The following is a 23,503-nucleotide window of genomic DNA, read 5'->3' as shown; positions in this document are numbered from 1 at the left end:
GCTCTCCTGCGAACCTTGCAGAACTAGCACTCCTGAAAGAAAGGATATTGCGGAGACATGGCTTAGCCACAGCCTGGGGGATGTTTCCAGAATGAGATTTTCACTCTGCAGCGGAGTGTGCGCTGATATGAAACTTCCTGGCAGATTAAAACTGTGTGCCCGACCGAGACTCGAACTCGGGACCTTTGCCTTTTGCGGGCAAGTGCTCTACCAACTGAGCTACCGAAGCACGACTCACGCCCGGTACTCACAGCTTTACTTCTGCCAGTACCTCGTCTCCTACCTTCCAAACTTTACAGAAGCTCTCCTGCGAACCTTGCAGAACTAGCATTCCTGAAAGAAAGGATATTGCGGAGACATGGCTTAGCCACAGCCTGGGGGATGTTTCCAGAATGAGATTTTCACTCTGCAGCGGAGTGTGCGCTGATATGAAACTTCCTGGCAGATTAAAACTGTGTGCCCGACCGAGACTCGAACTCGGGACCTTTGCCATTCGCGGGCAAGTGCTCTACCAACTGAGCTACCGAAGCACGACTCACGCCCGGTACTCACAGCTTTACTTCTGCCAGTACCTCGTCTCCTACCTTCCAAACTTGACAGAAGCTCTCCTGCGAACCTTGCAGAACTAGCACTCCTGAAAGAAAGGATATTGCGGAGACATGGCTTAGCCACAGCCTGGGGGATGTTTCCAGAATGAGATTTTCTCTCTGCAGCGGAGTGTGCGCTGATATGAAACTTCCTGGCAGATTAAAACTGTGTGCCCGACCGAGACTCGAACTCGGGACCTTTGCCTTTCGCGGGCAAGTGCTCTACCAACTGAGCTACCGAAGCACGACTCACGCCCGGTACTCACAGCTTTACTTCTGCCAGTACCTCGTCTCCTACCTTCCAAACTTTACAGAAGCTCTCCTGCGAACCTTGCAGAACTAGCACTCCTGAAAGAAAGGATATTGCGGAGACATAGCTTAGCCACAGCCTGGGGGATGTTTCCAGAATGAGATTTTCACTCTGCAGCGGAGTGTGCGCTGATATGAAACTTCCTGGCAGATTAAAACTGTGTGCCCGACCGAGACTCGAACTCGGGACCTTTGCCTTTCGCGGGCAAGTGCTCTACCAACTGAGCTACCGAAGCACGACTCACACCCGGTACTCACAGCTTTACTTCTGCCAGTACCTCGTCTCCTACCTTCCAAACTTTACAGAAGCTCTCCTGCGAACCTTGCAGAACTAGCACTCCTGAAAGAAAGGATATTGCGGAGACATGGCTTAGCCACAGCCTGGGGGATGTTTCCAGAATGAGATTTTCACTCTGCAGCGGAGTGTGCGCTGATATGAAACTTCCTGGCAGATTAAAACTGTGTGCCCGACCGAGACTCGAACTCGGGACCTTTGCCTTTCGCGGGCAAGTGCTCTACCAACTGAGCTACCGAAGCACGACTCACGCCCGGTACTCACAGCTTTACTTCTGCCAGTTAATAATTCTCCAGAAGGAAAAGAGCAAATTTTCGCAACGTTTAACAGTCTACATGAAAAAATAAAATTCACACAAGAATTGGAATCAGCTGACAGATCACTAAATTATCTTGATTTAACGTTGACTATTAAAGATGCTAAACTAGAGTTCGACATATTCCGGAAGGAAACTTATTCAGACAACATCATGCCGGCCGATTCAACCCACCCCCAAGCGCATAAAATGGCGTTTTTCTATTCTAGTATCCATCGGGCGATTTCTATTCCGTTGTCAGATGTCAGCCTTGAAAAAGAATTACAAATTCTCGAGAGTATTGCACAGAATAATGGCTATGACCCAAAGATAGTGAGGCAGTTATATCATAAGAAAACGTGAAAAAGGACAACGACTTTAGTAAACACAAATACTCAAACCCTAGATCAGACCAAGAAATGGTTGTCGGTTCCTTATATAGGTAATGTCTCTTACAAGATAGGGCGCCTGTTGAAAAAATCAGGTTTTAAAATTTCCTACTCGACGAGTAATAGTTTAAAGCAAAAGTTGGTTCATTCCCTTGAGAAATATGGTGACAAGTCAGCGAAATCAGGCGTATATAAGATTATGTGTGATGATTGCCCATGCATCTCCGGCGGTACTCTGCAAGGCTACCGCCCTTCGATTGTGCCATTCCAGCACTAATCGAAGTGCTAGGTTTTTCAGGTGCCAGCCAGCCAGCCAGCCAGCCAGCCAGCCAGCCAGCCAGCAGCGGCAGCGCTCCCCGCCAGCAGCAGCAGCAGCAGCAGCAGCAGCAGCGGTCCAGCCGGTAGCAGCCAGCCAGCCAGTCCTCCTGCAGCAGCAGCAGTAGCAGCAGCAGCGGTCCAGCCAGCCAGCCCAGCCCAGCCCAGCCCAGCAGCAGCAGCAGCAGCAGCAGCAGCAGCAGCAGCGGCCCCGGCCCCGCCCCCGGCCCCGTCCGCGGCAGCGGCAGCGGCAGCAGCAGCAGCAGCGGCATTCCTGCTACCCGTCATCGCCGTCAGCGCCAGCGCCAGCAGCGTGGGACTCTGCTCTTCGTCCGTCTTCGTCTTCCTCCGTCTCCGTCTTCGTCTTCCTCTGTCCCCAGTTTTTGTCCTTTCTTTTTCGTCCTGTGCGTTTTTGTTTCTCCCTGTCGTCATGTCAGCCCCCACCACCACTGCCACCACAGCCATGGTTTATACTTCTCCATCCGCCATCACCACCACCATAACGTGGTGTGCCTAGTCACACCCCCGTTTCCATCCAGCCTCTTCTCACTCTCCCTTCGCCCTCGCTTTGTTGCCCCCTCTCCAGCTTCTTCCTCCCGCTCCTCTCCCTCTGATCCTTTCCCCCCACTCGCCCAGCCTGTCACTGCAGCTCCAGCTAGGCTGGTGGCCTGTCGGGCCACTGTCCATGCCCAACTCTCCCCATCGCCTTTGCCATCACCGCCACCGCCGTCGCCGTCGCCTTCACCGTCACCATCTCCGGCGCCGACTGCTGCATTCACGCCGGGACCTGCCCCTTCCCGCCACCTCCCTATAGCTCCCGTCCCTCATGTCACCACCCACCCTTCTGCTGCCGTTAAATGCCCTAGTGGCACCACCACCTGCTCCGCTTCCAAAAAGGCCCCGCCCCGTCCTCCTTCCCCCCCCCCCCCAGGATGCCATGGATGTCTCCCTGCCTGGCCCTGCTCCCTCCGCCTCCTCCTCCTCCTCCTCCTCCTCCCCCCCTCTTTATACAAATACCTCCTCTCCTGATCCTTCCCTTCTCGAGGCCCGGAATGTCTCCCTCCTCCTCCGCCAACACTTCCCTGGTGCCCCCATCTCTCTCCTCACCCCCAGATGGGATTCCGTTCTCATCTCCTCCCCCAGCCCAACCCTCCATACTGACATCCTCTCCCACCTCCCCATCACCCGTTTTGGCCCCAACGCCTCCCTCACTCCTGCTCCTTCTCTTACCCGCCAACCCCAACCCCCGCATCGCCCGCCGACCCTCAAGACCGTGATCACTCGGCTTAGTCCAACGATCACGGAGGAGGAGGTGTTGGTGGAGCTCAAGGCACATCCCACGCTGCAGGTGCGGGCAGTCCGCCGCATTTTCAACGCGGCCGGCCCCACCTGCCTTATGCAGGTTTTGTCCGAGGACGCCCCCTCCATTGACTGTCTCCTGAAGGAGGGTGCCCTCCTCTTCAACCAGAGCTACAAGGTCGACCCCTCTCGTTCCCCTCCTCAATCCCTGCGCTGCCAGAGGTGTCAGCGCTATAACACACACCCAACAGCCGAGTGCCGCGAGGCCCCCACCTGCCCGCATTGTAGGCAAGCACTCTTCCTTGGCAGTGCACTAACCTTCAATCTCCTTCTTCCGGCAATACCTGCAATCTCCCCCATCCCACCTACTCCCAAAAGTGTAAAGCCCGGCCCCCTCCGACCACTCCTGAACTCACTGTCCCTGTCTGCCCTCTGGGCGCCCCCACCCCTCCCAGCAATTCCCTTCACCCACCCCCTACCGGTGAGGACATCATCAGATTCCTCACCATCATCCTTCAGAATGTTCATCCTTTTCAGCGCCCCCACACTCTCCAACAGATATCCCTCGCTGTCCGTTCCATTTTCCAACTCAAAATGTACGCCACCTACTCCAACAACCAGGCCCATTTCACCTTCTCCCGTCTTGAAACCCTTGTCTAAATCCCTGACATGGCGCGACAGCACCGTATCCTTTTCAACAATATCCGCTCCCTTCCCGCCAACAAGAACCTCTTCCAGCACACCCTTGCCACCCACCGTGTGGATGCCTTCCTCCTCAATGAAACCTTCCTCCAACCCCACCACACCGTCCACACTTCGCCCTATGTCCTCCACGGCTCCGATATTCCCCTCCCGATTGCACGTGGCGGAGTTGCCAATGGTCACCACCGCCAGATCCCCATTCGGCTCCAACCTCTCCTTCCCGACCCCACCGAACACCTGATCCTTAGTCTCTTCTTCCCCGGCCTTCCCGTTAGTTGCGCCACCATCTATGTCCGCCCTAATGCCCCTATTCCCTTCGACTTCCTCTCCCACATTGACCGTACCTTCTCCTCCTACGTGATCGCCGCCGACCTCAACATCCATAGTCGTTCCGCCGCCCAGTTACGGCGGTGGCATGGGTTCCTCTCCTCCCTTCAAGGCGACCTCATCCCCATCCTCCAGCACACCCGTCCCGACTCCAACTCCACTCCCGATGTTATCCTTTCCTCCCCCAACCTCCTTTGCCGCATAACGGTCCATGTCGTGGAGCCTATTGGTAGCGACCATCTCCCTGTCCTCCTCACCATTTCAGACGGTCGTCGCCCCCGCCCTGATCCTCGTCATGACTCTCCCCCTAAGTACGTCCATGACTATTCCCGTGCCAACTGGAATGCCTACCGGGATACCCTCTCCACCCAGGTCGATAGCCACCCCTTCACCTACCACCACCCTGACGATGTAACCCATGCCGCCTCCTTTCTCCAGCAGACCTTGTCTGAGGCTGTGGAGGCCCACGTCCCTACTGTCGCCACCCACCCCCACCGTCCTACCTTACCCGCACAGGCCGTCCTCCTACTCCATGAATCCCACCGTCTTTACCGTGCCTTCCTCTGCACGCGTGACCCGGACACACTACGACGCCACCGGCAACTCCAGCGACACATTCGTAATTTGCTCGCGGCTAAGAAACGCTGGGACTGGCGACAGACATGCACCCGTATAAATGCTACCCTACCTATCTACTCGTCCAAGTTCTGGTCAGCCTTCCATCGCCTTACCGGAACTAAACCCTCCCCCTACTATCCTCTTCTCCATCATGATCACCCCTTCCCTGACACCCTTAATAAGGCCAATCACTTTGCCTCCTACCTCTCTGATGTGTTTTCCATCCCCGATGATCCCCAGTTCGATTACTCCCTCTTCCCGGATGTCCACGATCGAACTGACACCTCTGTCCCTCCCCTCGCACCTGGTTTCCAGTACTTGGACAACATTGCACACACGGAACTCAATGCCCCTATCACTACAAAGGATCTCATTGCTACACTCAGCACAAAACGCAACACCGCTCCTGGTCACGATTGTGTCACCTACCGTCACCTTCGTGAAGCTCCTGTCGCTTTCCTCTCCACTCTGGCCAGGCATTACAATGTAGTCCTGTCCGCCGGTTACTACCCCGACCTGTGGAAAACCTCCCGTATCCTGATGTTCCTTAAACCTGGCAAACTGCCGTCCGCTGTCTCCTCCTACCGTCCCATCATCCTTAACTCGGTCTTCAGCAAGGTCCTGGAATCCATCCTCACCCGACGCATCCACCAGCATCTCCGCCAGCACCGCCTCCTTCCCGTTACCCATTGTGGCTTTCGGCCGTCCTTCTCTTGCGACGCCCTTCTCCTTCACGTCACTCATCTCCTTTCCGACCAGCTTAATTCCCGTCACTCCACGATCTTCCTCTCCCTGGACCTCGAACGTGCTTATGAGCGTGTATGGCATTCCAGTCTCCTCTTCAAGCATCAAACCTTCGCCCTTCCCAATAACTACGTCCGTCTGATCAGCTCCTTTCTCTCCCACCGTCCTTCCTACGTCACCATCCACAACACGGATTCCTACACCTTTTTCCCCTCCGCCGGTGTGCCACAAGGCTCTGTCCTCTCCCCCCTTCTGTACCTTTTGTATACGGCGGACATGCCGCCGCCGTCACCCCCCGTCCACCTTCTCCAGTTTGCTGATGACACCGCCTTCCTTGCCATTGCCCCCACCCTACAGCGCTCCCAACACCTTCTCCAATCCCATCTTGACCGGTTCACCGCTTGGTGCAACCAGTGGTTGCTCAAAGTCAATCCCTCCAAAACCCAGGCGATCATTGTAGGCAAAACCACCCCTTCCTTCCGCCTCCTTGATTTCTATCTCACCATCTATGGCCGTCCTATCGCCCTCACTCCCACCCTTAAGTACCTTGGCCTCACCCTCAACCATCGCCTCTCCTGGACCCCCCATCTCTGGACAATCCAAGCTAAGGCACAATCCCGACTCCATCTCCTCAAGCTCCTTTCCGGCCGTACGTGAGGTCTGGACCCCTCCATCATCCTCCACACCTATAAATCCCTCATCCGCCCTACCCTTTGTTACGCCCATCCAGCCTGGATCTCCACCCCCCCCTACCTTTTATAAATCCCTACAAATCCTTGAACGCCATGCTCTCCGCCTCTCCTATCGCATCCATCTCCCCTCCCCCATGCGGATCCTGTATGATCTCATCCCCTTCCCCCACCTCCTCCTTTTCCTTGAAAGGATACGGATCCTGTACACCTCCCGCAAACTCGATCCTCCTCATCCACTTGTCTCACCCATCCTCTCACACCCCCGCCCGCTGCCACGCCTGTATTCCCACGTCCCACCTGGTCTCCATCTCTCCACCCTCCTTACCCTCTCCCAAGGTGGCTTTCGCCAGCTCCCCCTCCCTGATGCTGTCCTCCTCCCCTCCATCTACCCAACTTTGATCCTCCCTCCCTCTTCCTGTGTCTGTTCCTTTGGGCACCCTCCCTCCCTCCTCCCTTTCTCTCCACTCCTCCCCCGGGCCTCCCCTCCCCTGTCCCTCTACTCCTTCTCCCATCTCCTCAGCCATTGGCTTCTTTGTTCTCCCCTCTCCACCCTCTCCACCCCCCTCACCCTTCTTCCCCTCTTGGCAGGTCCCCGGACTCGCACACGGTACGTGGACTTTCGCGCGCCGGAGATCATCGCCATCAGTGTCTCGTATGTGTGAAGTCGTTTTGTGTTTTTAGTGGCCGCCGTCACGCATCTACGTTCACTTGTGCCGTCGGATTCATCAGTGTTATGTGCGCCGCGTCAACGTGTTTTCAGTGTCGTTATCGTCGAGTGTGAACGGCTCCGTGTTGTTTCTGTATCTGTGACCACTATTTTTTTGGCCGTCACTATGTTCATTCTAATTCTCCATTCTGTGTACTGTTATTGTCAACACTATGGCTGCAGAGCGGCGTAGCATGCCGCTGACAGCCTACCTGATTGTTCAGGTATTAAAATAACAATAAAGGAAAAAAAATAATAGCAACTTGTTGCAGGTTCTGAAGAAGACGTTATTGGTAACGTTGAAACCTAGGTAAACGATAAAGTTAACCTGCAACTGTAGGCTGTATATTCTTATATAAACAATTTCAGTTGCTGTCGCTGCAAAAAAATGTTAAAAATTATGTTACTATTTCTAACCGAACTTTCTTCGGCAAATTTCTCGTGCTAGTATGTACTTGTAATTGTCAGCTACACGAGGTAAGTCTACTAGCAGCGGACCCAGTGATTACATGCGTAGCATTTCTTCGGTTCAGAATCACATGCTGGATGGCAGGCTTCTAATTAAAAGACAGTAATTTCATTTTGGTTAGCCTGTCATATCATCTGAAATACCGAATTAATAACATGAAAACAGTAAACGGTAAAACAGTAAACTTTCAATCTGTACAAATTTCGAGGTACTTGTTTGTATTTTACATAAAGTGTATTAGCACACCCAACGTCAATGTTTGCCTGTTGTCTTTCGTCAAATGAATGCCTCGTAAGAATTCTTGTCTTACAATAGCGTTGTAGATAAACGCAGCGAAAGCTGCTTAACCAGTTCTGTTGACCAGCTGCTTTACTTCAAATAGTGACAGTATGGTAAAACGCTATCATTCAGACTTGTATGAAGTGCAAAGGGGACAATTATAATTTGCGAATGACACGTTGAGAAGACGTAATAAAATAACGTAAAGCATCATCAGTGGTCTGTAATTAAAGATATTTACAACTGATTTGTTTTTAAGATCGAAAAATAGCTCGTTGACAATGAGTTTGTTTTTGGTTACGGTGATTTATGCTTGGTTTGTCGTCTACATCAGGAAACGCCGTCTGCTAGCACGTCTTTTGTGTCTTTCTTCATTACACACTGATACTTGCATTTCTTACGTTTTCACCACTGGTTACTGTTTTTTTTTTACTTCTAAATGTGTATTGTGTTTTGTTGTGTAGTCAATATAACATTACCAATAGTTTGTCTTCGACTTATACCTTTTTTAGCTAATTATATGCGTGTTATTCTATTTAATTATGTTGCTATAAATTTATATACTCTGTAAGAGTAATATACGGAAAGTGATGGAATGTTTATTTTTGTGAACAGGTGGGTGAGGGAAAGCAAAGATGAGTGGACGTAAGTGCATAGTAGTGTGATGGAGAGTGAGTTGGAGGAAAGGTGCAAGAAGTGAAATTGGGGGATTTTGAAGGTGAAGAATGGAAAAGGCTGTTTTGTTTCCAGGTGATTTTTTAATTACTTTATATAGTGTCTGGTTTCCAATACTGATATGGTCACTGGGCAACTGTTTATGCTCTTATGTCCACTAATCTTTGCTTCTCCTTCCCCCATCTAATCGCAAAAGAAACACAATCAATATTCTTACGTTACTCTTACACGGTATATAAATACACAGCAACGTAATTAAATAGAGTAACACACATATAATTAACTAAAAGAAGTATAGGTCCAAGACAAATTATTCCCTCAAATACGTGCACTTTCTTTTCACCAGTCTCGACATCCCGGTTTAAACAAACCCCTGACACCCATCCTCACCACCCCTTCTCTCCCTAAATAATGGAGCGACAGTAATATAATATCCTGTTTCACAGTATCCACTCCTTCCTAGCTAACAAACACCTCTTTTATGCACACCCTCTCCCAACCACTATTTGATACTTTCATCCTGAATGAAACCTAACGTCATCATACTATCCGCACTTCACCATTCATCCTCCACAGAACAATAACCTGCTCCCCATGGCTCAAGGCGGAGTTGCTATTGGCCACCACAAGAACCTCCCTGTCCGACCACAACCCCTCTACAACACCCCTACCCAACACCTTTTTCTCAATAGGCTAGAGAAGATAAACTTCTTTGCCACGATCACTAATAATAAACCTTTATTCTGGATAAATGGTTTAGGTAATCAAATTACCATCCTCAGAAGATGGTAACACACATTCTCAAAATCTGTTACCATGAATTAAGGCTATTATTAGCGACCTTGGCAAAGAAGTTTATTGTCTCTAATCTGTTATTGCAGATCGCCCCTTGCAGTAAATGAGTAAACTAAACCTTATTCTTACTCTCTTCCTCTAACCCATAACTGTTATCTGTGCCATTATCTATATCCAATCACATCACCCCATTCTATACGACTTCCTCACCCACATGGATCATACCTTTTCAATCTATGTTATTGCTGCTGACCCTGACATCCATGCTGAAGTCCGGCAGTGGCATCGGTTTATTGACTTCCTACATGATGATATCGTCTCTCTCCCACTGCATACCCACCCTGAAAGCAATTCCATTGCTGATGTTAGGCTCACTCCTCCAAACCTAATTTGGTGCATTACTGCAGCAGTCCTCTATCCCATCGGAAGTGACCCTTTCCTACTCACCATCCCCTACACCGCACACCCTACCTGTGCACCCACTCCTCCTGCCTCTCCCAAACATATCCAGGGCTACTTCCTTACCACCTGGGATACTTACAGGGAATTCATTGCTACCAAACTCGGAAGCCATCCCTTATCCTCCCAACACCCCACAACATCCATCACGGTGCCATCTTCCTACATCAGACATTGTCGAACTCCATAACTCACCACATTATGACAAAATCCAACTACCCACGCCGTCTCAGATTCCCTCCACATGTTCTCCTACTCCTCCTTGATTCCCATTACCGTTACCAGTCGTTCCTGTAGACCTGTGACCCAGACACACACCATTGACAACTACAACGACATATCCGTAATCTGCTGAATGCAAAGAAACAACGAGTTCGGCACCAAACATCCACAAATCCTCAACGCCACTCAGCCCATAGACTCTGCCAGGTACTGGAAGGCATTTCACCGCCTTGCTGAAAAAATCGTGCTCCCTCCTATCCGATAATCACCTTCTCCTTGACAACGTAAGCAAATCCAAGCACTTTGCGTCCTACCTCTCTGACATCTTCACCATCCCAAATGACACACACTGCAATTACTCCTCGCACCTCTCACTCGTAGCTTCCAGTAGCTCGACAGCACTCACAGACAGAGTTCAGTATGCCAATAACAACACAATACATTCAACTGGTACTTCATCACAAACGCAAAACAGTTCCCGGTCATGACTGCATCACTTACAGACACCTGAAAGAATGGTCTCTCTCTCTCCTGCAAATTTTAGCCATTGTTTACAATAATCCTACATATGGGTTTCTATCCTGAGCTGTGGAAAACGTCTCGAATTCTCTTCTTCCTCAAACTGCCAATGACACCTCTTCCTACTGTCCCATTAGCCTCACCTCCGTGTTTATCTGAGTCCATCCTGTCCCAACGGATCCATAAACACCTACAACAGCACCTAGCCCATCCCACCCATCAATGTTTACTCGGATGACCAACTACTGTATCTAACTCATCTCCTATTTCACCAAAAAACCGCAAATCCGTCATTTCGTTTCCCTAGATCTTGTGAAACCTTATGACAGTGTATGGCATTCCTAGCTCCTCTTTCAGTTCCAGACCTATGCACTTCTCGTGAATTATGTCCGCCTCATAGCCTCCTTTCGCTCTAACCGCCCATCTTATGACACCATCAAGAACACCAACTCCTATCTTCCATCCCACTGCAGGTGTGCCCCAAAATTCTGTACTCTCGCCTCTTCTGTACCTTCTCTACACTGTCGATGGCCAAAGCCCCATCTCCTCCAGTATGTCGATGACACCGCCTTCATCACCAAATACCCTTCCCTCCAGAAATCCCAAAGATCCCTCCATCACCATCTCAATCAGTCGATCTCCTTGTGCAACCAGTGGTTCTTCACAATCAACCCTACCAAAACCCAGTTAAAAATTATAGGCCAAACCACCCATAGCTTGCGCCCCCACGACTATTAACATTTCTTCCCATCCAGTTAACTAACGCTCTAAAATACAGTGATCGCCGACTATCATAGAGGCTCCATCTACTAACCATTCAACAGAAAGCCCACAATAAACTAAAATTATTAAAACTACTAACCAACCAAACATGGAATTGCACCCATCCCAATCCTTGACACCATAAAGCCCTGAACCGATTCAACCCCTGCTATGCCTATGAGGCATGGACTTCCGCTATTCTGTCCTTTTATCACGCCCCACATATCCTCGAAAGCAAACATTCTTCTTAGCCTTTTGGATCTGCGTATCCTTCCTCACCTGCATCCTCTAACAACTTCTAAAATTCCCCAGCCTACTCTTCCATCTTGAACACCTCTGAATATTTTATGCTACCCGTAAAGTCGACGCTATCCAACCCCTAATTTCCCCACTGTTCACTGATCCTGGTACTCTGCCCCAACTCTACCACTACATTCCCCCAACACTATATCCCAACATCCTCCACATCCTCTCCCAATGAAATTTTAATCGCCTTTTCTTACCCGGTCATGAAATCCGCCTAACCAGATCAAGGAGATCTCCACCACAGTCCTCTTGTTAGGGTTTCCTTCCCCTCCTATCCTGTCCACCCACTTCCTAAGTATTGGTTTTGAACCGCATCCCCATCCACTATTCCCCTATCCCTCCTCCTACACAAACCCCTTCCTACGCACTACCTTTAAATGCCACGTTCCCATAATACCCTTAACACTAGCAATCTACATCCACTCACCTATTCGCGCATCTTGAAACTTCCCCTTACAAAAATTTATACGTGACTGTGCTTAAACTGACACACAATATTTTTAGCGCAACGCAATCTGACTTTCAATAATCCCTACAAAAGAATGGCCCTGACTAACATTAACCTATACGTTTCACAAATCGCTTACCTCACAAAAATCTTGGTTACTCGAACTACTGCAATATAGCGAGCGCCACTACTGCCAGCTAAATAAAAGATTCAAACTACGGAAGGCACTAACTACTGATCTGGACAGCAAATGAAAGATTTTTAATAGAGAACAAACAATGTATTTACCTTAATGCAAAATCATAATATACACAGCAGTTCATGACGTCCAGTCTTACAAATTTCAAAACTCCGCCATTTCTTTCCCCACCACTGCTGGCGGCTCACCTCCAACTGCGCAACGCTACGCGCTGTTCACATCCAGCTGCCCAACACTACAATGGCAGACAACAATGCAAACTAGCCACAGACTGCACACAGCACATACAGAGCGCTACGTGGCATTACCAATATAAAAACTTAAACAGCCTACTTACAATCTATGTACCTATTTTAATCAGTCAACACGTCGATGTTTCCGTTTTACCTTATGCGTCTTTCTATCTGTTTTTAAATATTCCTGTGCGAAACTCATTTTCCATTCGTCTGTGTCTATATTTTAATTAATCACCAAATCAACCCTTTTTATTTTAACTTATGCAGCTGACAATCTGTTTCTTTAATTTACTTTCATGTGGCCGAAGAGCGACAAATTCTATCCGCTGATAGCCCACCCACTGCCCTTATGGGGTGCAGGGGGAGACGATGAAATAAGAATAAAGAAAAAGGAGGAAGAAAATTGAAGAAAATTAAGGAAAATTAAGGAAAAGCAAGTGTCTGTGCCGTTCGGATATGGTTTTAACAAAGTCCTTGCGTCCTTTCACGAAAGGTGATTTCATAAAAAAAATACCTGATGGTTGCAGCTGAATATTCATGTCCACTTGAGGCAGAACAATCGCGCGTGATGCCGTTATCTGGCATGACAGACATGCGTAGAACATAGTTTATGCCAAATCACGTTCAGAATCAGCTTGCATAGTTTTGCAGAGATTGTGTTGGATATTCTTTAGCGCACTATGGACGTGCAGATGTCACAGGCACACAGTTGGATGTGGTATTCTTATCAGTGTTGGACAAAGTCTAGAAAAAAATGAGTTTGTCATGGAATTTATTAGTTTGTATGTCTACAGGCGTAGCGTCAGTCATGTTGGGGGCAAAAAATGAGGATTCGTAGCGGAACTGAATGGGAAAATGAAAAAGCTTCCAGTACTCAATTTGCGCTGATTTGCAAAATATACAGACAGTCTAAATTTCCTCCAGGATCGATTTCCTCTTTTACACAAGTCTCCACACATCTTCCCAGCATACTCGCTGTGATGATGGCGGAGTTACAGCACTCTCTCTTCGCAGGCCTGCGCTTACCGACTGCTCGCGGAGCTCGTTTGCTGTGAAGCCCTGCTTTATACTAAATTTTATAGGTATAGGAATGAACGACGGCCACTTTTTTCACCTGATGGGTCGCGAAAAGGAAACCAGAGAGAAAATAAAAAACGTTTCATTTGCAACATTTAGCTACACCTTACAGCTACGTCTGTACGTAGTAGCTGAGCTGGTGCGTTTCTGGCGCCAGTTTCTATCGATCGTCATTTTTATCTTTGAGTCGACTTCGATGCTCATTTGTCTTCTGATCTTTGGCGACGCGGATTTAACGGCAGCGCGTGCGCTCTGTTGGGGAGGTGTGTCGGAATCGGCAGTGAGCGAGAGTCACGTGGGACTGTGTACGTAGGCAGGATGGCAGGAGGACGAGTCGGACAACGAAGGAACGGGGCCAGCGGGTACGGCGGGTTGAGTCGTGAGGGCAGATCCACCGCCCATGGTGATCTGGTTTTCCTAGAGGTCGGAAGGACAAGCTCCTTCGAGTCTGTTATAAGCTGCGCCAGCCGATTGAATTGGAGTCGCCGAGTTGTTTCGGTGGGTTGCGTTCCGCTTAATTGAATATGCCAGTGTATTAAAAATCCTTTGGAATTGTTTTAGTTGTTTATCACTTACCTCGGTGTCGTGACTAACTATCTTGACGGCAGTTGAGAAAGTGTGGCTACGCCCTACCAACCGACATGTAGCGTGGTTAAGGAAATTGCTAGAAGTGCAACGAGTAGTGAGTAAGTCCGGCTCTGGCGTTTCAAGACACGCCGAGATACGTCCTCTATTTTACCTTGTAGTTCATTTGGTAGTTTGGCGTGTAAATGTGCGCCGAGGTAATTCTTGTCATCTTAACTTTACGGCATGATTTTTAGCGAACTTATTAATCAAAGTTTAAGGGCTGGCACTGGCCAAGTAACTCACGGAGGCTAATTTGTTTCTATTCAGTTGTATTGATCACCTGCTCTCTAGACAACATTGTGTAGTTTATGTCTCAGACTATTGTCTACCGTTGATGTGGGTTGTGTTACAGTTAATTGGCAGCGGTCGACGCGAGCATACTGGGAGCAGAGCACCACGGAGGGCAGAGAAATATTTAAGGCCCTGTCCTCTCCTTTACATCTTGCGTTAAGTTGTCACTGTTGCGTGATTCCATATTTCCGGTGGAGAAATATAGCATCTGAAGTTCAATTGCAGTGCAAAGTTGAGTACATTTCTATGTCGTTTTCTGTCTCGTGGATCTCTCGTATTAATTTCAATCCTTGGTCTGCTCGTGTCTATCGCTAATTCACAAGCAATATTGAAGCAAGCTCAATTTAGGTGTATTGTAATATGGTCATGTTCTAGTTGCAATGGGGGCCAACTCCAGGCTGTATTATGGGTTATCAAACATTTCCTGTTGAAAATGCTACAGAAACGTCTTCGTTGCTCCTGCAGGGTGCGTCTGAGAATTGTCGTCAAGTTATACGGGCTGCATGACATCAGACGACAATCCTCATGCGGTTAAAGGCGCTACAGTCTAGAACCGAGCGACCGCTACGGTCGCAGGTTCGAATTATGCCTCGGGCATGGATGTGTGTGATGTCCTTAGGTTGCGAGGTGCCGGGGCTTGCAGTGTATTTATCACTAAATTCTACTAGAATCCACATATGTAAATCATGCTCTAAGCCCCCCCTCTTCTAACTCCGACTTTTGCTGTTGCACAAGGATAAAAAAAATACGCGAACTGACTCTAATCAACCCTGCCAGTGGAGTAGAAGAGAGTTTGGCACCTGCAATAATTTAATTTGATAAATAAGTTAAATAAACAAAGGTTTCATTAGCATAGTGAGGAATGATAGGGTTGCTCTATCGATTGACAGAATGAAAGTTCTGTCCAAAATAACAATATGATTTATTAAGACTAAACACAGAATAGTAAAAGAAACACAGGAAATATAATACATCAAATTGGCTCAAATTTGGAGATTCATACAAACACTGTAAAGGTGAAGTTGTCCCTAAACTAGATCGTGAGGATTAAGACGAGGTGGTATGTGGAGCCAATTCCTTGCCACTCAAATCTCAAGAGAGACATACAGCTAACCCAACAGTAATTGCTGCTTCTCAAGACAGAACAAAGTTAGAAAAAGACGAACAGGCGCGCTCTGCTGCGCTCTGATTATCACCTAGGAAAATCCCTGTCTGCCGGTGCTGCGGACATACATTACCAAACTGTCTTCTTGACTGCCAGGACACGATCTGGCGTACCGGAGCCGTTGGCTGGTTGCTTCGACGTCCTCGACCGAAAGGCGACTGCCGACTACCTAGAGCACCCGTACAGGCCGAACACACAACATTCCCGCTCCCACGACAGTGGACGTGGTTACGTTCCAATCAGCAACTCGAAAACCGGCGGAAATTCCACTCCATTGCCGGAGCACTACCATTCCACCAATGGAGATTCTTGGCGCCAATTTCTGTGCTGATTTTGCTCCGTCACGGAGCTATGCCCTGAGCAAGCCAATCACAGTTACTATTTTGCAGAAAGCGCGGGAATTTTCCCGCCACAGCTGCCTGGGTACATAAGTCATTCCCACGCCTCGCTGGTAGCCCGCCAGAAAGTGTTTTCGCTAAGCTTCTGCGAAGCAACGGAACCTCCAGCCCAGCCGCCACTTCCGGCTCCCGCGGGCGCGTCTCCAGACAATGTCGGCGTCCGGAAAGCATTCACTCGACCCCCCACACCTGTCGGCCTACCCTTTCAAAGTCAGAAGAGCCCACCTGTCACTGGACCACCCGGGTGGCGAGAGACGCTGCATGGGAAGTCCGCGTGTGAAGGAATAGCAGCCCTCCACCGCATGCAAATAGAGAGGAGAGTCGTAAGATAGAAATATGAGAGGGGGCTCATGCCACCTCTCATAGCCCCTACGCCATATTAGATTGTAATTGGTGAGCGGTTGGCTCACTTAGGAGCAAGGTAGTGAGTCAATCGCCCAAGGACAATCTCGCAACTGGCTCCACATGCCGCACTCTATAAAGAAAATCACTGCAACTGAAAAATGCAGCTCATAGAGGGAGGATTATTGATGATGTAGCCAACTTCACCTTCTTAATATGGAACACTAACACTCACATCACACATCCATACCCAGGGAGCCCCTTCCAAACACCGATTCACGCAGACATTCACGCTCTAAATATGGCCCGGGCATGTGAGCCAAATATGGAGCAGTTTATTCTTTACAATCAGAGTTGGAGTGCTCCGCAATTAAATGCCCAAGATGTTACAACAATTTTAATCATTAAACTAACCTGAACTCACTCACACATGATACTATTTAAGTTAACAATCTCTTTGTGAGCTTTCAGAATCTAGTTACAACCTCCGATTCATTCTGTCTCCCTGCAGCAAGAATAACCTTTACAAAATGTTCCCTGAACTGATGGTCCATTCACAATGACAGTGGTGGTATCTGCTTCAGTTTATGGGGACTTCAGGCACACTGTTTGCATACACACAACAATAAACACAAAATACAAAAAAAAACATGGTGTGGAGAACAATACAGTAATCTGTAATAAGAATTACAATGTAAAACACAAACGCATACAAGGTATAACATACATTACAAAAACAACATAAGAGAAAGAAATTTAAGAAAAAAAACAAGGTTCATGGGGCATCAAATTGTGCGTGCACATTGCACAAAGTTCACGACTGTGCTGAGAATGAGGCACTAAATCACATTGTTAGAAATATCCGTAGCACTTCACAAAGTCCACAGTACTGACATCACATAAGGCTAAACGTCGGGTGTTGTTGCTACGTTGTTGCAACGGCAATAGGGTGTGCTGGAGCTTCTGCAGTACTCTGTTGAGATTGCACCAAGACCCACGCATATGATCACGGTAGTATGGTAGGAAGACACAGTGATAGGCTCTCCTCACGTCGATTAATTGTCTCTGAGGTCTACTCGTTGGGATACATCACTAGTCTAGGTCTCTTCTCTCCCTGGACAGTACTTTATGTTTCCCAATATTGCAGTTCGACGAGGGATGATGGCACGTGGAGTGACTCCACAAGTGTGTGAGGTCATCCATACAGGATCGAACTAGGAGTGACGATTGCTAAAACTGCTCTCTAATAGAGAGGAGAAGTAAGAAATGAGACCATACATTTGTTAGTGTGGCACGATACTGCTTTGTGTATGCAGATCGGCCAATGCTAGTGAGTTGTAAAAACCCAAACAGGTGAGTATATAGCGTCCCTTTCTGTCCTGAGGCACATGAGGCGCAGGTTCTGACACGATATGTGATCTTCTTCGTGTACTCACGACAACGTGGTCTGCCGCAGGGAATCCCTCCAAACGGCTGCCGCGTCCGGAGAGCTAGCAGGCTGTCGCGTGTGGGTCGCGTGTCAGTGTCAACGTCCAGCCCCACTTTCGCTTGTGGCCCGGCGAGGGCTGTCTGCAGCCTAATCCCTCAGGTACACGGCCCGGTGCTGTCAGCTTGTAGAACCGGGTGCTCTCCTGCCCTTCACGTCAGGTAGCGCGCTGACGCTTTCTTCTTGCAGGTAGCCGATGACCTCCGGCTGGCCCCTGCATTGCCACGATCCCCGTCATCTGCACAATTCTTACAAAAATCTTATGCCTAACTTTTCCCCATGACATTCTGTGTTTTAATAAATTTACATCACGATACATTGATGGTCTGTCATTTCAGACACTCTAACTTTAATTTTATAGTTATTTATCTGTAGCTATCATAACAAAAATCATGGAAATAATTTATCTTGATATTTGTGTAGAGACCGATCTCACTATTGTACATGGTGTGTGACGCTATATTGGATGAAGAACTAAATGTGCGGGCCCGCACTAATATTACTATTAATTATATAGATCGACAGTAGACATGCTCAAGAATTAACTACCATGTGCCAACGATCTACATTCTATGTCTTCTGAATAAATTATGTTATTGCAACTATTCTACGTTCGCTCGCCGGTCGTTCCTCCATCTCGGGTCTGTGATTTGATGACCTGAAAAATAACATCCCAACAGGCGCGCGCCACACTTGTGGTAGAAAACCCCCACAATATTAATCTAGTTATTGTTAAATCATACAGTTTAACTTATCTTAGTATATCGTACTTTCACTTTTATTTATTTATTTTTTTTTTTACCTTATACAATACTCTTACATAATTCCTGTTACGCTGAGATGTCTCGCTGCTCGCCGCTATTGCCGACAGTGATGTGCGCGCCGTACGACATGACCTCCGAGTTTTCATTACGCCTCACTGAAACTCCAGAGACTGGGTTAGCCATGGCTATACACGACAATAAATTTATAGTTGCAACTTCCTTCTCTATGTGATGCGGTTTTCGCGATCAAAGCACACCTTTCCAGAAGCAATGTCATATGACCAAGCCAGGACTGGTTCCTGTTGAGGATTCAGTCGCCCAACACACGCCAGCTACACAGTATGTCACGAATATCCAAGTGTAAGTCCCTGGTTATTCATCTGTGACAGTCACGAGCAGCACGCTAAATCCCCAACCAGCACATTGGCATGGTAGGCTTTATGCTCGCATTTCTCTCGTCTAGGGCACCATTGGAGTCAAACGCTCACAGGATCACCCCGACTTGCAAGACAACGATGCTGGCGCAGCTCTGCAAAAAAAACTATGCTGCCCATATTCATCCTCGAAATCACGCAATATACCTCAATCTTGCAGTGCACTGACGCGTGCCTGCAAGCATTGGTATGAACGATTCACGAACTGGTTGTGGCTACTATGGAGCGTAACACGACCTCTCAGAACGCTTCTGAGAGCACGTTCTTGTATGCGCCCGTTTGTGCGACATCTCGTCACTCATCTTTATCCCTTAACATGGACACCAGATAGGAAAGGACAAAAACATTGCTCATGGAAAGGTAGTGCCTCTTATCGCAAAGACAGAGGAGATCGCGAACATAGACAAAAAAAACGTTAACAGCAGTAAATTCTTATGCGAGAAAACGCAGCGTGTTAATACTTTAACAATCTTAATCTTATAATGCAACGATTATTGTTCCCCGAAGAAAGGTTCATATCTTTGCCTATTCTACTATGTACACCACTTAAACTACTATTATTCCACGAACTTCTTTGTGTGAGAGAAGTGGTGGAGTCCTATGGACTAGCGTCAATCCCTTCTTAGACTCCCCCTCCTCTGACGTGCATTAGGATTTGGAGGTCTAATTTCAATCTCCTGGTTCTCCTGTTGTCCTTGATTTCACTCTCTCCAATTACGGTCGCTTTGCCGTTCGTCATTCCTCCTGTCCCAGATTGCTTGTCTAGATTGACCCTGTTCCCTGACGTTCTGGTTTCCGTGTCTCTGGTTTCCATAACCTTGAATAGCGTAACCTTGATTTCCGTAACCCTGGTTTCCTAACTGACCAGTGCGATTATGCGATCTGTTGTCGTCTTCCCTTGCTGGCCCGTGGTATTTGTTATTTTGCGCCTTCTTCCTGTCCTTTGCGTCTTGTTTATCGAAGACTACTTCGAGTTCGCGCAGTAGACTCTTGAATGCATCTATGTCAGATCCACACTTCCCGACAAGTGTCTGTTGATACCTAACTGGCAATTTCGAAAAACAAAATTTAATGATTTCTCCGTTGCTATATGGACTATCTAAAAACTGATTCTTCTTGAGTAAATCATCAAAAAATTTGGTTGCGCTCCTATGCCCGGACACTTCCAGTTCAGGACAAAATATTATTTCCTCTTTAATCCTGTCTTGCGTTTCCTTTGACCAGTAGGTCCGCAGGAATGCACCAACAAATTCCTGATAAGTCCGACACGTCGCTGCCACGCCCCGCATCTTTTCCGCTGCTTGTCCTTCGATGTGTCCACACATGAATTCTAATTTTGCCTGGGTTGGCCATGATGCCGGTAATGAATTTGTAAACGGCATCACCCAGCTCTTCGGATGCATCGACCCTCCATTTTCTTTGAACTTCTGGAATTTTAGTATCGACAGGAAGTGATTGTGATCAAAATCCTGTCTGATCCTCGCACTGGTGTTGTCACTCGTTTCCGATACTTGCACGTCTGCTGAGTGTCCTGTTCTATCTTGCTGATAACTGTGAAGTGCTACGTCTGTATCACAGTGGAAGTGGCATTCAGCATTCACTCTTCTAAGTGGGCTGCAATTATTGGAGCTATTACTCGCTGTTTCTGCGTGCGCATTGTTCGTTCCGCACGCTGTCACTGGCCTAGAGCACGGCGGGCTTTTCCTCGGAGACACAATCCTGTGTACTCCATCATTGGTATCCGAACGCGCAGTGCTCGTGTGCCCGTTTCGCTCTAGTTTCGCTATCCGACTCTCTACTTCTTTCATTCGTTTCGTGATGTTCGTGACCGCAATATTACCTTGAGTCTTTAAGGCCGCTAGGGATTTTGAGTGGACTTGTGTCGCACGTCGCAAGCGCTCTGCGAGTTGAGAAGTTACTCTTGCGATTTTCATTGCCCCTGTTGCTGCAGTTTTGGCTAGGCCTACTACTTTTTGTGCTACCATTGACATTTGTTTTGCTTCTCCACATTCTTTCTTTATTGTTAATAATTCCCCACGAATTTCCCCTATATGCGAAATTATTGCTTCCGTGTCCTTCTTACGCTGTTCGTCAGCTTCTTCTTTCTCCTTCTTACGTTGTTTCTCAGCTTCTTCCTTCTCCTTCTTACGTTGTTTCTCATCTTATTCCTTCTCCTTCTTACGTTGTTCATCGGCTTCTTCTTTCATTGATCGTAGGAAGCTCAGTATTGGGTTTACGTCATCTTCTTGATCCTCTTCAAACATGGGCGATGTAACTCGGGACACCTGGGCGCTAGAGCTCTGACGTGACCGAGCTGGCCTCTGTCTGCACTCGTTCGTTTGACTATAAACTTCTGCTACCGTCTCGACCTGTGTGCCTGTCTCTGTTCCATCCTCCAATTCACTATCATAATCATGGCCGCGACGTTGCTCTAAGATCGCGTCCAAATCACCGTGCTCATCAATGACCCTGTCGTCCTGTCCTGCTAAAAATGTGCCCATCTCATCTCCGAACCTATCCCCGTCAGTAAACTGCCCCTTATCCATTATAGTATCCACTTTTGTTTTAGCTTCGCTCACTAATAGTCGTGCCTTACTTCTCGTGATCATTCATGAGAAACAAAATTTATCCAAAATACACAATAAAAATAATCTACTCCCTGTATTTTTACACATAGACATAAAATTTCAACAACGCTGTTCCAACGCTGTAATCACAAACACAATTTGATGTGGTACAGAAACCGCACACAAATCCGACAAAGTGCGATGTGGTACGCACACCACATCAACGAAACACAAAAAACAATGAACAAAAAAAATATATACACTGAAAACAAAAACTGTAATCATGCGCCGCTACTTAAAACTAAACGCGGAACTACCAGAAAAAAACAAGTTGGGTATTAATCATTAAAAAAGTAGAGGAAAAAAAATTGAATGTTACTACTAAGAATCCTGTTTGCTTATCAGAGATTCACAGGAAAGATCCGAGGCCAAGGGTCGCCATTTTATGCGAGGTGCCGGGGCTAGCAGTGTATTTATCACTAAATTCTACTAGAATCCACATATGTAAATCATGCTCTAGGCCCCCCCTCTTCTAACTCCGACTTTTGCTGTTGCACAAGGATAAAAAAAATACGCGAACTGACTCTAATCAACCCTGCCAGTGGAGTAGAAGAGAGTTTGGCACCTGCAATAATTTAATTTGATAAATAAGTTAAATAAACAAAGGTTTCATTAGCATAGTGAGGATTGATAGGGTTGCTCTATCGATTAACAGAATGAAAGTTCTGTCCAAAATAGCAATATGATTTATTAAGACTAAACACAGAATAGTAAAAGAAACACAGGAAATATAATACATCAAATTGGCTCAAATTTGGAGATTCATACAAACACTGTAAAGGTGAAGTTGTCCCTAAACTAGATCGTGAGGATTAAGACGAGGTGGTATGTGGAGCCAATTCCTTGCCACTCAAATCTCAAGAGAGACACACAGCTAACCCAACAGTAATTGCTGCTTCTCAAGACAGAACAAAGTTAGAAAAAGACGAACAGGCGCGCTCTGCTGCGCTCTGATTATCACCTAGGAAAATCCCTGTCTGCCGGTGCTGCGGACATACATTACCAAACTGTCTTCTTGACTGCCAGGACACGATCTGGCGTACCGGAGCCGTTGGCTGGTTGCTTCGACGTCCTCGACCGAAAGGCGACTGCCGACTACCTAGAGCACCCGTACAGGCCGAACACACAACATTCCCGCCCCCACGACAGTGGCCGTGGTTACGTTCCAATCAGCAACTCGAAAACCGGCGGAAATTCCACTCCATTGCCGGAGCACTACCATTCCACCAATGGAGATTCTTGGCGCCAATTTCTGTGCTGATTTTGCTCCGTCACGGAGCTATGCCCTGAGCAAGCCAATCACAGTTACTATTTTGCAGAAAGCGCGGGAATTTTCCCGCCACAGCTGCCTGGGTACATAAGTCATTCCCACGCCTCGCTGGTAGCCCGCCAGAAAGTGTTTTCGCTAAGCTTCTGCGAAGCAACGGAACCTCCAGCCCAGCCGCCACTTCCGGCTCCCGCGGGCGCGTCTCCAGACAATGTCGGCGTCCGGAAAGCATTCACTCGACCCCCCACACCTGTCGGCCTACCCTTTCAAAGTCAGAAGAGCCCGCCTGTCACTGGACCACCCGGGTGGCGAGAGACGCTGCATGGGAAGTCCGCGTGTGAAGGAATAGCAGCCCTCCACCGCATGCAAATAGAGAGG

The 23,503-nt window shown here is 47.9% G+C and overlaps 1 non-coding gene across 1 annotated transcript; it reads right to left on the bottom strand.

Annotated features, from left to right (window-relative positions):
* Positions 1-155: 155 nt before the first annotated feature.
* Positions 156-230, bottom strand: Trnal-caa (transfer RNA leucine (anticodon CAA)). Its single transcript has one exon. It is a non-coding gene; the product is annotated as a tRNA-Leu (tRNA).
* Between the last annotated feature and the right edge of the window lie 23,273 nt (positions 231-23,503).

This window comes from Schistocerca nitens, chromosome 6, assembly GCF_023898315.1.
Source record: "Schistocerca nitens isolate TAMUIC-IGC-003100 chromosome 6, iqSchNite1.1, whole genome shotgun sequence".
NCBI classification, from domain to species: Eukaryota; Metazoa; Arthropoda; class Insecta; order Orthoptera; family Acrididae; genus Schistocerca; species Schistocerca nitens.
The sequence above is the reverse complement of the archived record's forward strand: the minus strand, read 5'-3'. Positions and strand labels throughout refer to the sequence as shown.